The sequence below is a fragment of the Gossypium hirsutum genome, chromosome D01 (genome assembly GCF_007990345.1).
Source record: "Gossypium hirsutum isolate 1008001.06 chromosome D01, Gossypium_hirsutum_v2.1, whole genome shotgun sequence".
NCBI classification, from domain to species: domain Eukaryota; kingdom Viridiplantae; phylum Streptophyta; class Magnoliopsida; order Malvales; family Malvaceae; genus Gossypium; species Gossypium hirsutum.
In genome coordinates this window covers 50,547,426-50,569,158 of record NC_053437.1, presented here as the reverse complement: position 1 = coordinate 50,569,158, position 21,733 = coordinate 50,547,426, and the positions used below count along the sequence as shown (strand labels likewise).

Here is a 21,733-nt window from a genome sequence, read left to right as displayed (position 1 = left end):
TTTAAACTACCTAACCACATACATTAATTAAACAACTATGTCATATCTATCATATAGTAATCAAGTTGATATACATTCATTCATATATAAGTTCCACAAATAACCAATTTTCATACAACCAAATATGCAAGCCAATTCCCATATGCAACTCCATCTTTTAACCATTTTCAACCTATGTATTCAAACTTCAATACAACAACATCATTAATTTGATCGTAAATCGACTCGACCTAGGTACATGCCATGCTTAAAATAAGACGGAACTATACAAACTTATCTGAGTCGGGGATTGCTTCTAGGATGCTGGATCTACTACTTGCGCTCTCGGGATCAACTATAACTACACATGGAGAAATCAAACCATATGGTTAGCAAAAATGCTCAGTGGTATTTCCATGATTCAAGTAAATATAAAACAAGTTTTAACAATTTTTTACATACAATTAAAATTCAATTTATAACATAAACTCATGTCACTTCATACCGAAAAAAAACCATTTTCACAATGATAAGTATATATAACCAAACTTGCACCAATTCATTTAAGTATATACATAAGCTTACCAACCATTTATAATTTCACATACCATTTGGTTCATTTCACTTATCATCTCTAGCTCATATGTGCTAATTCATTTATCATTCTTAGCATATATACACATATGTCACATTTCAATCATTTCCGAGCCTATTGGCTCATTATTACTCGACCGGCTCCCAAGGCTCGTTTCAATTCATTTCGTATGTTGTTGAATATCATATGTCAATCACAATTCACCTTACATCATTTAGCCAATCCATATATTTTTAAACCCTATTAACTAGACAATAACTCAGATGGACACGCGGATTCGTCACCTCGGGTTGCTCAGCAACGATGACGCTATACATGTATATATTACTACCACCCCATGTTGTCGGCAACAATGGTTTTCACATTCTAATTATATTTTCACCTCGAGTTTCCCAGAAACGATGACTTTACATGTATAATCTACCACCCTGGGTTGCTTCACAACGATGGTTTTCAATCAATATCCTGACCCTAGGCATGCCAACTATATCCAACTCGGTTCGAACTGCTAATAGGGTAACCAAATTTTTTTATTCATTATATATAGTTCAATTCATACTTTATCATATCCAATTAACCATCAATTCATCATATAATATAGCATGTTTCAACTCAATTTCATACCAATTGTCATATATCAATCAAATCATACAATTTTCTATTATATTTAATTTAGTCTCTATCTAGATATTCAATCTCAACCGTAGCAATCCAATTCAAATAACCCATAAAAACTCACCATAACATTATATAATGCAAAATAACATGAATATACATTAATTAAATTGGCCCCAAATCATAGAAATACTAACCGAAAGCTCGCGTCACACGTCATCAGCTCTAGTCTTTCTTTTCCCTCTCGATGGCTCGTCAACATCTTTATCTACAAATAATAATTCAACAATAATACAATGTCAATTCCATCCAAATCACATTCAATTATAAAGCCAATCATATTTTGAAATTTATTCAATTTAGTCCCTAAACTTAGGACAAGCATAACTTTTGATCTAGAGCTTCGGATTAAAATTCGATTTCACATATATTAATTAGGGACCTCCTACTTTCTATTACTATCGAAATTTAATGATAGATTTTAATTTTATTCAATTTGGTCTCTAATGTAAAAAATCAACAATTAAGCTTTACAATTTAGTCATTTTCTTAATCTAAGCTTAATTTTTAACAATTTCACACCAATTTCATCCAATTCTCAACAATGGTAACTTTATAAAACTTTAATAGTTTTACAAATTAATGCATGGTCTAGCTAAATCAAGCTCCCATGATTCAATTTTCATAAAAATCAAAGAAAAATTAGCTATGGACTTACTTGAATTAAAGGCCGAATATCTAGAACCTTAACAATGGCATCCTCCTCTTTGGTTTCTTTGTTTTCGTCGGTTGGAGAATATGATATTTCATCTCTCCTTCCACTAAATTCCCTTTTATATTAAGGTTAATTTGTTAATTAACTTAATTGATTACACTTTATCTTAATAAATCTCATTTTACTTAATTAATCAATATATAACATTACCGTCCACTATCTCATTTTTATAAAGTGTTTAATTACCATTTTAGACCCTTGGTTAATTGCAATTTAAGTCCTCAATCCATTTCCTAATTAAAATTCTATAGCGATTATACTTTTATAATTTAGTCCCTAGACCTTAATTGACCACAATTTCAGCTAAATTACTTAACCAAAATTCAATTCATCTATACAAACACTCCGTAAATATCCTTATTTAATATTTACGGACTCGATTTACGAAAATGAGGTCACGAAACCTTATTTTTTGACACCATTGAAAACTGGGTCATTACAAACTTTATTATATATAGTAGGATTAAGAATGAATTAAAATCAATTAATCATTTTTAAGCTATTAATTAACCTTATTTATTTTCTTTAATTATAATTACTTTAATTTAATCGCTATCATCATCATCAATTCCCACAACTCATAATAGAACAATGGTTTAATAACCATTTAGTCCTTTGGATAATTGCTATCTAGGTCCTCAAGCATTTTCTAAATTAAAAATCAATAGAGATTGGAATTTTACAATTTAGTCCTTGAGCTTTAATTAACTATTTTCTCGTTTAAATTACTTAACCGAATTTCAATATATTTTCATACTAACTTCGTCAATCTTTATTTTTCATCCTTATAGACTCAGTTTACGAAAATGAGGTTTCGAAATCGTATTTTTTAACACCAACGAAATTCAGGTCATTACACTTGAAACTACAAATGCTTTTAATAGGCTCAAGGTAACTATGTGCCAAGCCTTTGTATTAGCTCTACAAAACTTTGAGAAATCATTCTACCTAGAAACAAATGTCAACTCTAAGGGAATTGGACCTATTCTTTCTTAGGATGGGAGGCCAATAGACTATTTGAGTAAGGCTCTAAGCCCTAGACATGCTAACTTATCTATCTATAAGAAAGTATATCTAGCTATACTTATGACCATTCCTAACTGGAGGCATTACTTTGTGTGTAGCTCCTTTGAGTCATGAAAGTATACATACATGCATATATCTTGTATGAAAGGCAAAGATTACAAGTAAAGTAACCAAAAGGCATCCATCTCAACTGTTATCTAATTAGATGCTTGGCTTCAAGAAAAAAGGTGGTGAAAGCAAAGAAAAAAGTATTATTACAATGACTGCTCCATGTGACCTCTACCACATTTTCATTGATTTCACTTCCTTCAAATTTCTTCACCTAAATATTTTTATTTGTTTATTTTTTTAAACAGAAAATGTATCATAATGTTCTCTTGGGATATAGATGGACTGATAGTTAGTTAGTTTTTTTACTGCAAGACAAAGGAAGAATTATGTGTACGGCAGAGTTTATGCTCGAAGAATATGGTGAATGCTTGAGCGAATTTGTTAGTATATAGATGGTGGTGGAGGTGATACCTTTTTACGAACATACCTCTCTTGAATCTTTGGGCCTTTGGTTGGGCTAAGTAAGAAAAAATGAGAAATCAAAAATTGATCTAAATTGAGGAGTTTTAATGGGTTTTAGAATATAAGTTAAAAAGGTAGGCCTTTTTACCAAAAAAAGCCCTTTTTTTAAAAATTTACCGAAATGGACCACTTTTTTAATTATTTACCGGAATGGGCCATTTTCCGCGAAATCGCTGCCACGTAAGCGCGATGTCAGGGTACGTGACAGATCATCGCGTCCACGTCAGCAGGTCGCTCTGACATGGACACGATGATCTGTCACGTAGCGCGTTTCTGGGGACACGATTTTGACGTTAATTTTACGTTTGGGTTTTCTGGGTTTTAGCGTTTAGGGTGTAGGCTTTTTAGGGTTTAAGGGTCCTAGGAAAAATTATTTGGAGTTGACATTTCTGGTCAAATAGTATAAAATCGTTTCTACTAGGATGCTATCAGAGAAGAAATTGTGAAATCGTGCCCTCGTGGATGCGATTTCAGTAAAGTTGGTCATGTAAGAAATAATTTTTTTTGACGTTTTCTGAGCAAATAGTATAAAATCGCTGATACCAGGATGCTATATGAGAAGAAATTGTGAAATCGCACCCTCGTGGATGCGATTTCGCTACAGTTGGTCATGTAGGAAATAATTATTTTTTGACGTTTCTGAGCAAATAGTGTCAAATCGCGCCCTCGTGGACGCGATTTTTCTATAGTAGGAAGTTTGGGCTGAGGCTATAAATTAGGTAGAAAATATTCTTATAATGGATAAGTCATAGTAGAAACATTTTAGAGAGGCTAAGAAAGTTAGAGTTTCAAAATGAGTGAACGTATTAGTGCTGTTATTTACTACGATGGTGAGGTTTGCCACACCGAGAATGGTGTTGTTTTTTTTGTAGGAGAATACGGTGCGACTGTCATTTAGCTAAAACATAGATTTGATAGAACTTCGTAAAAGAATTAGGCGTAAAATCTTCGGAACGACGCCAATGAGAGTTCTGTCAATCACGTATCGATTTTGTTCTTCTGTTGATCCGGTGACATATGACTCGTTCGACATAAAAGGTGCTCGTAGCTTGGAGGCAATGGTGCAGACTCATCTTGCTAGCGGAGCAACTTATATTGAGTTATATGTACAATTTACGTCGCCAATTGATGTACTTCTGTCCAGTGTTCGAGATGTATACACGACCCCTGGCCGACACTCGGTTAGCGGGTTACAAAATACGGAACAGCCCATGTTCGGTAGCGGTGTCGAATGCACATCCCCACCAAGACACTCTGTCGGTGGATGAGACATGTACGTCGGTGGCTCGACGTTTGACGCTAGAAATACGAGCTGGGGAACTGCATCAAGTTATAGTGGATGGCAATCTACATCCAATTGGGGACGTTATCAAATGCCCAGAAGAAGGAATGACGTACTACCTACGACATCTACCGGGGAGGGGACGTCGTACGCTGCAGATGATTGTGGGTTAGAAGATGAGTCTGATGTGGATCCACTTTGAGAGCCCGGGCCGGATGGTACAGAGGTGGGATTATTTTCTGAACCGGAGCCTATTCCAACAGAAGGTGAAGATGGTGATAGGAGTGCAAATGATGAAGAAAATCCACGATTCAGAGCATACTCACCTTTTTCCCACATGCATAATGTCGATCTGTCAGCAGACGATGCGTTAGAGTTTCCAGATCTACCACACCGATTGCGCGATCGTACAAGTTCGGGGGTAGATCTCGGTGAACTTGAAGTTGGTAATCAGTTTACCAATAAGGATAGTTTTATTGGTGCTTTGAAATAACATAGCATCAAAAACGACGTTAATTATCACGTCGTTAAATCAAAAACTAATAAGTTTGAGGCGAAGTGTGCAGTGCAAGACGGCACATGTTCATGGAAAATCGTCGCCTCGTTAAGGAAGAGGACAGGGTTGTGGGAGATCAAAAAGTACAAAAGTCCACATACATGTGCTGCAGGTACAATATTGAATGTGTCTGAATAATATTTTTATTTTCCAATGTTGCATTATTTAATGTACTCCCTCCCTCTGTAGGTGTTTCAGAAGATCATCTAAAAATGGATTCAGCTATGTTGGCTAGCTTGATACTGCCCATGATAAAAGCAGATCCTAGGACTTCAGTGCGGGTGATAATTGCCAATATCCGTAGCCAAGTGGGGTACACGCCCTCTTACCGTAAGGCTTGGATAGCTAAGCAAAATGCATTGGAGAAGATATATAGTGGGTGGGACGCCTTATATAATGAAATATGGCAATGGTGTCAGGTGCTAGAAAGATATGTCCCAGGTGCCATCACAGACCTTGAAACGGAACATGCGTACTACAACGACCGATTGCTACGTGGATGCCAAGTGTTCAAACGCCTATTTTGGACCTTTAAGCAATGCCAAGACGTATTTCCGTACTGCAAGCCGTTGGTACAAATTGACGGTACCTTCATGTTTGGTAGGTACAGTCATCGGCTATTGGTTGTAGTGGCACAGGACGGCAGTGGGAGAATTCTTCCAATTGCATTTGCAATAACACCGGGGGAGTCGTCTGATGACTGGGATTTCTTTCTCTCTAGGTTAAGGAGGCATGTGTGCCCCCAACCTGATATCTGTGTTATTTCAGATCGGGGCACCGGTATACTAGCTGCATTTGATCGAGAGGGAAGCTTGTGGCAACGTACACACCATAGATATTGCCTGAGACACGTTGCTTCGAACTACTACAGGCAGTATCCATCTAAGACCGAACGACGACAAGTGACTAACATGGGTACTTACTATATAACTGTATTATTCCGTTTGTCATTTTGAATTAGTTTTATTGGTAGAAGTGGTATAAAATATTCGCTATGTTCTTATATTGGTAGGGTATGAAATGAATAAAGATCGTTTTCACGAGATGTTGGCAATCTTACGATCCCAAAACGGAGAAGGGGCGGACTACCTTTGCAACATACGTTTCGAACAGTGGGCACAAGCATACGACGGAGGCCTACGATATGGCCATATGACTTCGAACCTGGCAGAATGCATAAATTCTGTTCTTAAAGGAACGCGCCATCTACCGATAACAGTGATTGTGCGAGAGACATATTTCCGTTTGGCGGCGCTATTTCCAAAGCGAGCGGCATCTTATGCAGGCCAGATGCAGGGTGGGCATGTATGGTGCAGTAAGGTAGTTCAAGAAATTAACAAGGCGAACGCGAGGGCAAACATCATGCACGCAGTGTGTCACGATCGAGACAATTTATGGTTTCGCGTGACGGAGTTTGACAGACCGCACCAAGGTGTTGTTGGCAGGCAATATCGTGTACACTTGCGGAACAGGACTTGTGACTGTGGGAAGTTCGATGCACTTCATTATCCATGCGCTCATGGTGTTGCAGCCTGTCAGAAACTCCGCCTGGATCCGCTGAGTTATGTAGACAATGTGTACAAATTAGAAAACATGTACCACGTTTGGAGACACATTTTCCCACCGATCTCAGATGAATGTAAGTGGCCGCCCGTATGTCTTGCTCCTTTTAAGCTGTTACCGGATAGAGAATTGCGTCGCAAGCCGAAGGGTCGACCTTGCTCCACTAGAATACGGAACAATATGGATATCCGAGAAACAGCCAATCAATAGAAGTTGTGCGGATGGTGTAGGAACCCAGGCCATACAAGTCGATCATGCCCTAATCGCAATAGTTGAATGTAATTTTAGATGCAATTACATTTTATTCAATTACTATTTGATAATTGTATTAATTATTAGTAAAATTATCAAATTACTACAATTTCTGAAATGTTAGTACCAGTCGAAAAATTTTACGAAATCCAACATAACTTGTAAAACTGTGTAAAATTATTATGCCTAATAACTTTTGTTAATTAAAATGGGTTTTTAATTAAATTAGTTTAGGGTTAGGGTTTTTAATTAAAATGGGTTAGGGTTAGGGTTTTTAATTAAATTAGGTTAGAGTTTAGGGTTTTAATTAAATTAAACTAGGGTTAGGGTTTAGGGTTAAATTAAACTAGGGTTAGGGTTAAATTAGGTTAGGGTTTAAGGTTTTAATTAAATTATATTAGGGTTAGGGTTTTTAATTAAATTAAACTAGAGTTAGGATTTTTAATTAAAATGGGTTAGGGTTAGGGTTTTTAATTAAATTAAATTAAATTAGGGTTAAGATTTTTAATTAAATTAAATGAAGGTTAGGGTTTTTAATTAAATTAAACTAGGGTTAGGGTTTTTAATTAAATTAGGTTAGGGTTTAGGGTTTTAATTAAATTAAACTAGGGTTAAGGTTTTTAATTAAATTAAACTAGGGTTAGGGTTTTTATTTAAATTAGGTTAGGGTTTAAGGTTTTAATTAAATTAAATTAGGGTTAGGGTTTTTAATTAAATTAAACTAGGGTTAGGGTTTTTAATTAAAATGGGTTAGGGTTAGGGTTTTTAATTAAATTAAATTAAATTAGGGTTAGGATTTTTAATTAAATTAAATTAGGGTTAAGGTTTTTAATTAAATTAAACTAGAGTTAGGGTTTTATTTAAATTAGGTTAGGGTTTAGGGTTTTAATTAAATGAAATTAGGGTTAGGGTTTTTAATTAAATTAAACTAGGGTTAGGATTTTTTATTAAAATGGTTTAGGGTTAGGGTTTTTAATTAAATTAAATTAAATTAGGGTTAGGGTTTTTAATTAAATTAAACTAGGGTTAGGATTTTTAATTAAAATGGGTTAGGGTTAGGGTTTTTAATTAAATTAAATTAAATTAGGGTTAGGGTTTTTAATTAAATTAAACTAGGGTTAGGGTTTTTAATTAAATTAGGTTAGGGTTTAGGGTTTTAATTAAATTAAACTATGGTTAGGGTTTTTAATTAAATTAAACTAGGGTTAGGGTTTTTAATTAAATTAAATTAGGGTTAGGGTTTTTAATTAAATTAAACTAGGGTTAGGGTTTTTAATTAAATTAAACTAGGGTTAGGGTTTTTAATTAAAATGGGTTAGGGTTAGGGTTTTTAGTTAAATTAAATTAAATTAGGGTTAGGTTTTTAATTAAATTAAATTAGGGTTAGGGTTTTTAATTAAATTAAACTAGGGTTAGGGTTTTTAATTAAATTAAGTTAGGGTTTTAATTAAATTAAACTAGGGTTAGGGTTTTTATTTAAATTAGGTTAGAGTTTAGGGTTTTAATTAAATAAACTAGGGTTAGGGGTTTTATTTAAATTAGGTTAGGGTTTAGGGTTTTTAATTAAATTAAACTAGGGTTAGGGTTTTTAATTAAAATGGGTTAGGGTTAGGGTTTTTAATTAAATTATATTAAATTAGGGTTAGGGTTTTTAATTAAATTAAATTAGGGTTAGGGTTTTTAATTAAATTAAACTAGGGTTAGGGTTTTTAATTAAATTAGGTTAGGGTTTAGGGTTTTAATTAAATTAAAGTAGGGTTAAGGTTTTTAATTAAATTAGGTTAGGGTTTAGGATTTTAATTAAATTAATTTAGGGTTAGGGTTTTTAATTAAATTAAACTAGGGTTAGGGTTTTTAATTAAAATGGGTCAGGGTTAGGGTTTTTAACTAAATTAAATTAAATTAGGGTTAGGGTTTTAATTAAATTAAACTAGGGTTAGGGTTTTTAATTAAATTAAACTAGGCTTAGGGTTTTTAATTAAATTAGGTTAGAGTTTAGGGTTTTAATTAAATTAAACTAGGGTTAGGGTTTTTAATTAAATTAAACTAGGGTTAGGGTTTTTATTTAAATTAGGTTAGGGTTTAGAGTTTTTAATTTAATTAAATTAAATTAGGGTTAGGGTTTTTAATTAAATTAAATTAGGGTTAGGGTTTTAATTAAATTAAACTAGGTTAGGGTTTTTAATTAAAATGGGTTAGGGTTAGGGTTTTTAATTAAATTAAATTAGGGTTAGGGTTTTTCATTAAATTAAACTAGGGTTTGAGTTTTTTAATTAAAATGGGTTAGGGTTTTTAATTAAATTAAATTAGGGTTAGGGTTTTTAATTTAATTAAATTAGGGTTAGGGTTTTTAATTAAATTAAATTAAATTAGGGTTAGAGTTTTTAATTAAATTAAATTAAGGTTAGGGTTTTTAATTAAATTAAACTAGGGTTAGGGTTTTTAATTAAAATGGGTTAGGGTTAGGGTTTTTAATTAAATTAAATTAGGGTTAGGGTTTTTAATTAAATTAAATTAAGTTAGGGTTTTTAATCAAATAATATCAAAATAACTTGGAAAAATTTCAATGTGTATTACATCGTCATAAACTTGTATTTCATTACATCAAATGATAAATTTTAATACGGTAATCAATGTCTATGACCGGGGGATTCGGTTCCACATGGCGGCCGTCGACTGTTACGCGCTGGATTCCTCCTTCCTCTAGCTTCTTCCGACGGTTGTTCTTCCTCCAATGGTAATGTTGTTCTTCCGGTTCGGCATCTGGTTGTCGGACTTGAGACGATGATCCACCTTCAAAGAATAGTGTATGTGGAGGTGTTTGCATCATGAACGGCGACGGTGTTTGCATCATGAACGGCGACGGTGTTTGAAAGCCATGCGTTGCTGGCGATTGGTAAAAAGGAGAGCTCCCAGACGGCCCTCCTTGCGACCCCTCCTGCGCCGCTGGCCTAGTATCGGTGGTCCGCTCGGCATTACAGGAAATGGAGCTGATCCGGGCATTTGGCTCCAACCTGCCATAGGATTCGGAAAAGGATACATGTATGGGTTAGGGTACATATAAGGGCTAGGAAACATACCTGGCATCATAGGGAAAGGCGAATGCGTCGGTACCATTTGTTGAATTGCTACGTCAGGTGACTGCGTCGGTGCTCTCGTTGGGGACGGTGATTGTATGGCCGCTGATGATGAACCGGGTGAATGCCTGGGCCTCGTTGAGGGGCCGCCCTCGTAGTCTTGTCCCCTTGGATTTAGAGGCCCGCGTCTTTCCCTTCCGACACGTATTTGCCGCTGCCTCTCCTCTGGCGTAAGTAAATACGACTTCCCATGGATCCTAAACCATGGCATGTATTCTGGAACACACGCTAACTCGGGAACGATCATTTGTTCTCGAGTAGGTAGATATTCATGTCGATTTTCCCACATTTCTGTGTACTCTGACCAGTATCTAGTCCAATCCGTACCTAATAGCCGAAGGTCGATTTTGTGGTGCTCGTCAAACACCTCAAGGTCCGCAGGGATCGGTTGTCTACATCCAAACTGACGTAGGACTCTGTCTGTCTGGTGGGGCTCCACGGTTGCATAGTTTATCAACACCACTTTCACGTGTCAAGCGTTCGGATTTTGTAAAAACTCTTCCGGGATTACTGCCTGGACTGTCGGATCCTCGTATGGTGTCCATTGAAACTACATGAACATGATAGAAATATTACTTATATACATAATACTAAATACTAAATACTAAATATCAATCCACTAGCGAATGTATGGAAATATCTATTTGCAATAATACTTACTTCTGCTTCCGACCGTTGCTCCAATAAAAGCCGTATATCTTCGAGTTAAGACGGTAATCCACGATAACTTGCCGGATGGCTCCACCAAATTAAATAAATTTTTAGCATACTTTTGTTCTTACAAAATCTACATAACAATTTCAAAATGTAATATAAAATTTACCTCGTTACGAGTGGGAATGTATATGGGTGGTTCACTCGAGGACGTAGAAATGGAAAGCGAAACCGTGCTCATGATTGCAGTAGTGACAGGCAACCTCCGATTTTTGCTCTCCTCGGTTTGGTCGCCCCGTACATCTCCCTATATAATGTTGCCAAGACGGCAGACCCCCAACTTAATTCACCGGCTGCTCTAAAATCAACGAGTTTTAGCAGCCACCTTAGATGTACACGGCTCCGTGACGTGTAGGCCATCAGATAGCCTCCAATTATTTGAAGAATGTATGATCGAGCATATCGGATTCTTTCAATTTCGGTTGAATTTTCATTCAGATCGGGGAAGGTGGCACGTAACCAGCCCATCTCCACCTTACCTCCATCCATTTTATCCGGAACAGCGTCCAAAAGCTCGTAGCACACCGCCTCCCAATTGCTAGATTGGGCAGACCCGGTGACTGGGTGCCCGTCCACCGGCAATCCCAAATGCAGATGGACATCTTCTAGGGTGATAGTGCACTCTCCACATGGAAGATGAAATGCGTGTGTCTCGGGTCTCCACCTCTCGATTAACGCACTGATCAGTTTCGGCTCCAACTTGCATCCCCGGCCTACCGTCGCCACGTGCCAAAATCCCGCTTCCCGCAGGTAGTTCTCTACTAACGGTGATGGAGGACCATGCATATTCCAAATATTGCATTCCAATACCCGATCTTTAGACTTTTATAATAAAAAATAAATTAATAATTATCTAAAATACATAAATAAAATATCTTAAATAAAATTTAAAATTTAAATTTAATACTTACCATTTTCATTTGCTCCACCGATATGTGATTCCTATCAAGACGAATCAATGATCCAGCCACTGTTGAAAATATTAAAATTATTAAAATTATTTTAAAAAATAAAAATATTTAAAATTTTCTTAAAAAAATGAAATTGAATGGAAAAGGAAATTAAATATGGATTGAGAGATTTTTGAAGGAAATTGAGAGGATTTTGGAAGGAATTTGAGAGTTTAAGAGAATTTTGGAAGGAAATTAAGAGAATTTTGGAAGGAAATTGAGAGAATATTTGTTTGTGAAAAATAAGGGGTAGAGGGGTTTATAGTAAAAAAATTGTGACCGTTGGGGGGCAACGGTCAAATTTTTGACCGTTGGGCCACTGTTCACGCGCGCGTGTCATCGCGTCCACGTCAGCGCGACCTGCTGACGTGGAAGGAAATCGCTTCCTTGAGGGCGCGATTTCCTTCCACGTCAGCAGGTCGCGCTGACGTGGACACGATGATCTGTCACGTACCCTGACATCGCGCTTACGTGGCAGCGATTTCGCGAAATTGGCCCGTTCCGGTAAATAATTAAAAAAGTGGCCCATTTCAGTAAATTTTAAAAAAAAGGCTTTTTTTGGTAAAAAGACCAAAAATATAGTTACCCGAACTGAATTCTATATTTTATTTAATTTGTAATTAAATATAATTTTTTATTATTTAAAAATAAATTATGAAAAATAAACATTTTATATTTAAAATAGTGAAATAACTTAAAAATTATATACAGAAAATTACTTTTCAATATATATAAGAGTTATTAGTTATACTTTATTTACTTGAAATAAATAAATTTTTTAAGAACTATTTATGAAAAATACTTTGAAACTTTACTAAATAATGTTTAAAAGTCATAAAATAGAGCTCATTTTACTAAAATAAGTCAAAAACCTAAAACCAAAAGATTAGTATAAAAAAATCAAATTGAACTGAATTAAGTTATTATGAATGATTTGAGAAAATTCAGAAAATCTATTGAATCGAACCTACCCCTAGTTTTTGTTGTCATTGTTGAAGAGAGTATGAGGAGACTAACAAGTGGTTGGCTGAAATTTATATCCTTGGTTCGATAGGATTGTGTCTCTAAACATTTTGTTGGCTTTGTTGTCTCATCATCATCTGTAAAAACTAACGTAGATAATGGCAATAGAATAATTGCAAAAATAAAGAAAAATAACAACATATAGATTTTACGTGGAAACCCTTTCGGGAAAAAAATCACAGGCAGAGGAGAAGAAATTCACTAATATTGAAAAACAAATGATACATGATGAGTTTCAACTACATCTATTTAAAGGTTGAAAAACATTATTCTAATAAATGTCAAATAGAAGCGGCCTTAAGCCGCCCTACACAGATCCCCTTATTTTACCAATATATTTTACCACATAACTCTAATATCATCAGATGTTGTTAGCTTTTGAGAATTAAAAATGTGCATTTATGGTGTTTGGGCCTTTTAAACTCCTAAGGTTTAAAGCTTATAAATTCTTTAATGAAATTAAGAGTTGATAAATCTTTTGGTTAAAATTTGCAGTGTCGTAGTTACTGCAATTGTCTCTTTTCTATTGAATTTTTCTCAAAAAGGCAACAATATTTATGCAGTAGTTCCTATTTTATATGATGTTTTTTCTACTGCATTTTATGTATTAATTGTAATTTATGGTTGATAAAAAACATCTTCAATTCATAAATAAATAAATAAAGTTTAGATCTTGTTATCATTTAAAGACAAAAATATATTTCAAGTTTCCATTTTGGTAAGATTAGATTGTCCAACAGTTGCAATCTCCAATAGAAATAGGGTGTTAGTTAAAAATTGATGTTCTATTTATGGAATTGAAAACCAACTTCTGCCTGCAAAACTTATACAAAGCATATGCAAAACCCACTTTCCATCCAACATTCGACACCACATCATGCGACATGACACGTCTACTCTCCTGTCCCAATTACGATCTAGGCCGGAAGTCACGGCCACAAAAGTAGGGCGTGAATGCCACGCTCCTATGAGTTAAAACTTAAAAACTATTTATCACACAATATTTTATATTTAATAAATTATTATTAGTTAAATAGTAAGAGATTTTCATATAAACTTATTAATCTTGTGTTCCAATGTTTTTAGTATGAAAAGTTTAAATTATTATATAATAATATCAATTACCTTTTAAAATAAAAAAAATATTTTAATAACTTTACAATTAAATTGGAATTAAATTCACTCGTTAAGGTAATGATCGGCACAATGTTTAAGAAAATAAGAGAAATGAGACTTTGGATCTATTTAAAAATCTATTTTGTAAGTTTTATTTCCACACTAATTGATGGCACAAAAAAATGGTGTTGCCACTTTGGGTCTTTATAAAGACTTATTCTCATAAATTTTTAAAAAATTGGTCTAGTTTTGTAATATTTTAAAAAAATGACCTTTTTTTGAAAATTTAGTCCGAGCACGGGCAAAAGTGCATCCACGTCAGTGCACTTTTGCTTGAGACAAGGAAAAAAGTGATGACGTGAAAGCGTTTTTCTGGATTATCTCTTGAAAACGCATCTACGTCAGCGGATTTTTGAGTTTTTGGTCCATACCCATACTTATTTTTAGAAACGACCCATTTCCATAAATAATTTAAAAATGGGCCTTTATTGGAACATTACCCCAATAGTTAGACATAAAATAAAGAATTGTTAGTAGAAATTTAAACTTGAAATTAGAAAGATAAATAATAACTTTTGTAAAAAAGAAGATCTCTTTCAAATAAACGAAAATTTTCATTCTCTTTGCTAAAAATAAGTCATGAGAGTAGCTAAATATTACCATTTAAATTAATTTATTGCTAAACCATATACAAAATGTAACATAGTTTATTTTGTTGAATATTATATCTTACTAATTGATGGAAATAAATAGTAAGTTTAAATCATTGATTAAATTTTATCCAGAAAAGTAAATATATTTTTTTATTAAATAAGGGAAGTTAATTAAATATAAATAATTCAACTTAATTTAAAATTTGAAATTAGACATTTAGGGTGAGTTTGGGTAGGCAGTGTATCCAAGGCATTCGTTATGGTTATTTTGTACCCTTTTTTTATATGATTTTGCTTACTATACCTATTGTCATAGCATTATAAACAGCATTGTTACTTTTGTTCCCGTCGGAATAAATCTGGCCTCTTCCCCTGTTTCTGCCTACATATATGAGATATTTTAAGAAATGAACATCCTTATTACTAGCAGGGTCTGGGAAAGAATAGGAAAGGTGATTTCACTATATTTTTTTGCTAGGAACAGGACCTATCACAAGAATATTTTTCTTAGTGGGGCAGTAGTTTGAAAAGACAGATTGCCTATCTTTTCTTTCATCTCGGGTAAAATACGATCAAGCGGGGCTAACTCAAACCCCTCTGGTAAAATAAGAACAACACCCACATTAAAAGCCCCTTTCTTACCATTAGCAAGAACTTGTTTCAGTTGCATATCATAAGGACTTCTAACAACGGCTTCAAATACAGTATCAGGAAGTACTGCTTGTGGAACCTCAATATCCACGGGTTTATTCGCTAAATGGAAATTGGCACATACAATACGCCCAGTTGCTTCTCGTGGATTTTGTAATGACCCAATAGTCGTGGGTGTCAAAAAATGCATTTCTGAGACTCTGTTACAATAAATTGGACTCGTGTGTGTGGTTAATTAGGTTTTAGTAATGTGAATTTGCATAAATTAAGAGTAATTAAGTATAAGGACTAAATTGCATATAGGGTGAAAGTTGAATTAGAGATTAAAGAATAATTAAATGGATTAAATAAACAATTATGCCATTGGAAATAAATGTCGAATATCATTATAAAACTTTAAATTAAAAATATATATTATAATATTTACTTAAGTATATATTATAATATTTACTTAAGTATATATTATATTATATTATATTATATTATATTATATTATATTATATTATATTATATTATATTATATTATATTATATTATAATAATAAAATAAATAGAAAAAGAAAGAGAATAAAAACGAAATGGAAGGGAAAAAGAAAGAAGGGGAAAGCAAAGCTAGGGTTTCAATTATTCAAAGCTCAATTGGTTAGTCAATTTAGTCCACTTTTCTTGTAATTTTTATGTTTTTGAAATCCCAGTATTAAATACTACCCAACTCATGTCAAAATTTTAGAAATTATTGAGTTTTTAAGTGTTGTCTATGTTGAATAATTTTAGTATTAGGGACTAAATCGATAGATTTTTAAGTTAGAAATGAAAAAGGATTGAATTGTAAAATAAATTGTAAATTTTGAGTAATAGGGACTAAATTGTAAAATTTTTAAAATTTAGGGATTTAAGTAAAAATAGGGAGTTTAATTTAGTTTAAAGTGAAATTTGTGTAAAAATATATGATTAATTATGAAGACATAAAGTTAGTCTCGATTTTAGGACTAAATTGAAAATTAGGAAAATATTGAGAAAAAATTTAAAATATGCAATATGAAATTGAATTGTGTTGTATTGATGAATTTTAATTGTTTTAATTTCGTAGCTAACGTCTACTGGAATCCTCGACCAAAAAGGGGGAAAGATAAAGTCGACGAGGAATAGCTCGAAATTTCTGGTTTGTATTTCTATAATCCGAAGCTAGTTATTAATTGTTGTAATTTTTATTTAATGTATATGGTAAGTGTTGAGGTGAGTAATTGATATTTGGTGATTGATTGAATGAATTGAATTGGTAGATATATATATTGAATGGATTGACTTTTGAATTGAAATGAATATATGTGTAATTATGTGATTATATGAAAAATCAGTACTGGATATTGATTATATCTAAAATGTGAAATTAAACGCTATTAACTGTATCGAGCTGAGTCGGATATAGATGGCATGCCATAGGATTGGAAGAGTTCAGGGATTTCTTTGACTTCGAGTCGATGAGACACTGGGTGTCAATTTACTACTTTGGATTAATTCGATGAGGCATTGGGTGCCAATTTACTTCGGTTTAGTCGATGAGACACTGGGTGTCAAACTATTACTTCAAATTATCCGATGAGACACTGGGTACCAAACTGGTGTGTTTTGGTTGGATCCGTGTATCCGTCCGAGTCTGAGTCGTGTTAATAGGGGTAAATGAATAATAAAGTTTTATAACTGATATTGAAATGGCATGGTATGGTATGAGAAATGAAATTGATATAGTGAATTGAAAATAAAATGTGAAATATGTTGTAAATACATGGAATATATGAGTTAAATACTCATGAATTGAATATGGAATGGGTAGTGCCATTGTTTAAATGATATGTGAACAAATTATGGAAAGCTATTATATAGCAAGTGATGAAAATTGAGTATTGTAACACCCTTTACCCGAGACCGTTGCCAGAGTCGAGCTCAAGGCATTACTTTACTTAACTTAAAAATTCGGGGCATAAAATTTTACTTTTGAAATTAATTTCACTATTCACAAAAAAGCTGTCCACCTGCGTAACAATTACTAATTTAGTTATAACTCAAGCTACAAAATTAAAAATTTAAATCCGTAAATTTTCCTTGAAACTAGACTCATATGTCTTTTTACCATAAATTTTTTAGAATTTTTTATTCAACAAATTAGTACAGTTTATTAGTTAAAGTCTCCCCTGTTTCACCACTCGACTATCCTGACCTCTTGTCACTAAAAATAAACTTTCTCATTGTAGGATTTTCATATGGTGTTCTCACTTATTTCTACAGAAAATATACTATATAAAGAGTCTAGAAATATAAACTAAAACTCATAACCATTTTTGTACAATTTTTAATGATTTTCTAAACTCAGAATAGAGGACTCCAAAAATAGTTCTGACCCTGTCTCACTAAAATTCACATATCTTAAAATATAAAATTCATTTTGCTACACTATTATTTTTCTATGAAAGTAGACTCAATAATATTTAATTCTATATATCATTCATCTTCTAATTCATTTTATACTACCCTAGGTGATTTTTCAAAGTCACGTCACTGTTGCTGCTTGAAATCTGTTTTTTTGCAAATTTTACTCTTTCATGATTTCTATGCATGATTTATCACCTAAACATTTGTAACAACAAACACCTTCATACTTAGCCATTTTAAAAACCATTCATCATCAGATACGCCATTTTAACAACCATTCATCATCAGATACTTACATATCATTCTTTAGCAAAATCATAAATACAAACATTCAAAATAACTAAGTCCCTATACATGCCATAACCCAAACATGGTTCATCATAAAATATCGAGTTGTTGTCGTTGATAGTGTGGAAGATCTCCAACGTATTTAAGTTCCCGAAAGTAGCTTTACAATAAGAGAAAGAAAAATAAAAGAAGTAAGCATAAAGCTTAGTAAGTTTACTAGCAAATAAATAACAACATTTAACACAAATAATTAAACTCAAATGTCAAAATCTCTAGTTTACTCTTTATTTAATCTCATTCTCGTTCTCTTACTGGTTTACTTAGTTAACTCATGATCGTAACTTATTCTTCTCTTGCTAAAACATTGAGTATCAATTGATAATATAGTAAGTTCTTAACTCTTATAACTCATCTGAGCTTGCCATTTATGCTTTTAAATGAACTTTCATTAACATGATTCGTTTACTAGCCCATTGAGCCACGTTGGAATAATAAGGATACTTGGGTCTTTTTTGATAATAACATGCCAAAGTCATGTCCCAGACACAGTCTTACATGGGATATTCTCATATCGGTGCCCATGCCATGTCCCAGACATGGTCTTATGGGGGACTTCTCATCTCGGTGCCAACGTCATGTCCCAGACATGGTCTTACATGTGACCTCTCATCTCGGTGCCAATGCCATGTCCTAGACATGGTCTTACGTGGGACCTCTTTACCCAAATGTCATGACATTTGTATCTGATACATTCCTCATGTTTCAACGGGGCTTTTTAACATCGATTCTCTGTCATCTCATACTTGAGTCAACATTAAATAAATTCATAAAATAAATGTATAATTGCTAGAAAATAACAATATTAATAATTATTATTGAAATATTGTATTTATTTACCGTAAACTTACCTCGGTATAAAATATAGCCAAATTCACCAACTTAGCCTTCAACTTTATTCTTTCCTTTGTCTAACCTCGAGTTTCATTCTTCTTGATCTAAAATAGCAAATTTAACTCATTAAATACTCACATTTATCAAAACAGCCCTTGACTCTAACTTTGGCAAAATTACGATTTTGCCCTTAAACTTTTACATAATTACGCTTTTGCCCCAAAGTTCAGCAATTAAACTTCATCTCATATTCTTATGTTATATAACACGCTGAACATTTTTCTCTTCTATGACAACATCAAATTCTCACTCTAACACTTACTTATGTACATTTGGGATTTTTACCGATTATGTCAACTTACTCGTTTTCGTTTAAAATCAACTAGCAAAAGTTGTTTAACATAATTTCTAGCTTCATATTCTATCATAAAACACCAAAATAAACATTTTTCACCTATGGGTATTTTTCCAAATATAAACCCTAGGTTAAATTATTGCTAGAATAAGCTAAATTAAGCTACTAGGATCTCAAAAACGAAAAGAGCATTAAAAACGGGGCTTGGGATCACTTACTATGGAGCTTGGAAGCTTGAAAACCCTAACTATGGCTTCTCCCCTTGCTAAATTCGGCCTAATGAAGAAGATGATAAAAAATTGGCTTTTAATTTTGTTTTTAATTAATTTTAATAACTAAATGACTAAAATGCCCTTAATGAAAAACTTTGGAAACATGCCTAACCATGTCCATTTTTGTCCACCAACTTAACCAATGGTCTAATTACCATATAAAGACCTCCAATTTAAAATTTCATAACAATTGGACACCTTTAACATATAGAACTCAACTTTTGCACTTTTTACAATTTAGTCCTTTTGACTAAATTGAGTGCCCAAACGTCAAAAAATTTTCATGAAATCTTTCTGTGAAATTGTAGGCCATAGAAATATGATAAAAATAAATTTTTTCTCATCAGATTTGTGGTCCCGAAACCACTGTTTCGATAACCTTAAATTTGGGCCATTACAAGTATGGTATATAATGATGTAATCATGAATTGAGTATTGCATGACTAATGTCATTGTATGAATAAATATGGTTTGATACGTGAATAACCATTTATATAGCAATTGTGTGAATTAGGATATTGTTTAAAAAAATGATAGTCATGATACTAGACATTAATATGTCCTTATAATTTTAATTGTGCTTATTATATTATCTTGTCGTTAAATATTCAGATTATAGAAATGTCACTGAGTTTTACTCAGTGGACGATTTTGTTTTCCATGCGCAGATTAGGTACAGTGATTTTGAAGAGTTGTAATTGAGGTTGTGAGCATCCATCTCATCACATCTCCAAGTGCCAAGAGGGTATGTTTCAAAATTTTTTGAATAGAATGGCATGTACTTAGGAAGATTAAGTGTGTTCCAAATAGTAGGGACAAAAATATAAGTTATGAAAACTTAATTTTTTTTAAATGTTCAAATATATTAGTGATTAGCCAAAATCACTTTAGCACCAAATGTAATATTCATATATCAGGTTCTTTGGATCGAATCGGGTATAGAGGTGTTACATTTAATGGTACCAGAGCTTTAGTTTTCTAATTTTTGGGTAAAGAACGAGTCTAAAAGTACATGCTATATAGGATATATCGATGTGAGGAGATGTGATATCAATATTAGAAGTATTGATAAGTTTGAAAATCTGAATTGTTACTGATAAGGAAATGCTTTTAAATTAGTTAGTAATGACTCAAGAGGAAAATAGATAAATACTGAAATTTGATAAAAACTTATTTTCTGTCATAGATATTGGAAGGAATGGCAATAAATTTGATATTGTTTGATGAGATAACAACTTCAGCACAGAAGGAGAAGGTTGATAGTATGATGAGAGAAGTGCAAAATTATAGAATGAAACTAGAAGAAGACATTGTTCAACACCTTATTACTGTAAATCAAAAGATGCAAGAAGTGTTATGGAAGGGTCATGAACTGATTAGAAAGAATAAAGTGCAACACTTGATCCTTAGAGGGACATTAATAGAACGAAAGCATCAAATGATTTTAGATCAACTTTGGAAGACATTGGTACCACGAACTTATTAAAATATAGTTGTATACTACGTGAAGTTTATAATCTTTGATGGAGCAAAGAAAATAGCGAGACAAAGTGTAGGTTCACGAAAGTTGACTGGGAAGCAAAATGTCTTTGACATGCCATGGATGGAAAAATTAGTTGTTAGGAAATTACCAAGAGAATTTATATATAACTGCTCGATTTTGACCCTAATTAGAATAGTGGTTTCAGGAAAACAAATTCGAGTCTGAAAAATATTTTAATATTATTTTGTGAGTTTATTATGTGTGAATTTGATTGTGTGAAATTTTCGTGTTTTAATTTTTGTCGTTTGAGTTACCGATTAAAGAAAATGGCTTAATCGCGTAAAATGAAAATTTAGGGGTTAAATCTAAAAGTACCTAATTGTTGTTGTCTTTATAAAATAGGGGATTTATGATGCAATAAAGCCAAAGTATATTTAGTGGGTGGTATTGGTCAAGAATAACCTTGTATTATAAGGTTTAAATATTTAGAAACAAAGGTTAAATAAGTAAACTAATAATTATGATAATATATGTTATATTACATCAAATTAAACT

At 33.0% G+C, this 21,733-nt stretch overlaps 1 pseudogene; it reads right to left on the bottom strand.

The window, feature by feature from the left end:
* Window positions 1-263: 263 nt before the first annotated feature.
* LOC121213594 (cytochrome f-like) lies at window positions 264-15,650 on the bottom strand (annotated as a pseudogene).
* Between the last annotated feature and the right edge of the window lie 6,083 nt (window positions 15,651-21,733).